Below are 677 nucleotides of genomic sequence, written 5' to 3'. Positions count from 1 at the left end.
CCAGTTGCGCCACCATATTATTATTCATGATCGTGCTATTTGCTTGTTTTGTTGTATGAAGGGGTACTGATACTAAATGAATTAAAAGAAATAAATAAAACAATATGTTATGGTTGTAACTTTTTCTACTTTATTACACGTATTAACAACATATGAAATAAATAGTAAAAAACGATACAGAATACACTTTAAAATGATACCACTACGGTGGCCGCGCACTAGCCGCACCGAGCGCCCCTGCCGAGAGCTCCTGCTCGATCGGCTCGCAAACACACTCTAACTGTGCGCTCGGCACACACTAAGCCTTGCGCGCTTAGTGTGTGCGACAGTGTGCGTGACACACTGTCGTCCTCCTGGACGTTGACCGGTGGCAGCGCAACTGCCACGGCAAGTCCAGGGGTCGGCACGGCTGCCCACAACACAATAAAAATAACAGATTGACTATTAAACACGCATTTCTAACAATGAGTAAAGGGGTCAGAAGTAACTGGAGCTGCATGTTTTAAAAAGAAATCAAAACTTTAAATCATCAATGAAAACAATAAAAATAGAATTGAACTCATGTCGACAATGGTGCAAACATTACACCTTTACCATTTGACCATTACTAGTTCATGAACATGAATCGTTATCTATCAGTTTTAAACCCTTCAAATATAGCACAATGAACAAAGAGA

The sequence above is a fragment of the Anopheles merus genome, unplaced genomic scaffold (assembly GCF_017562075.2).
Source record: "Anopheles merus strain MAF unplaced genomic scaffold, AmerM5.1 LNR4000568, whole genome shotgun sequence".
NCBI classification, from domain to species: Eukaryota; Metazoa; Arthropoda; class Insecta; order Diptera; family Culicidae; genus Anopheles; species Anopheles merus.
Note: the sequence above shows the minus strand (reverse complement) of the source record.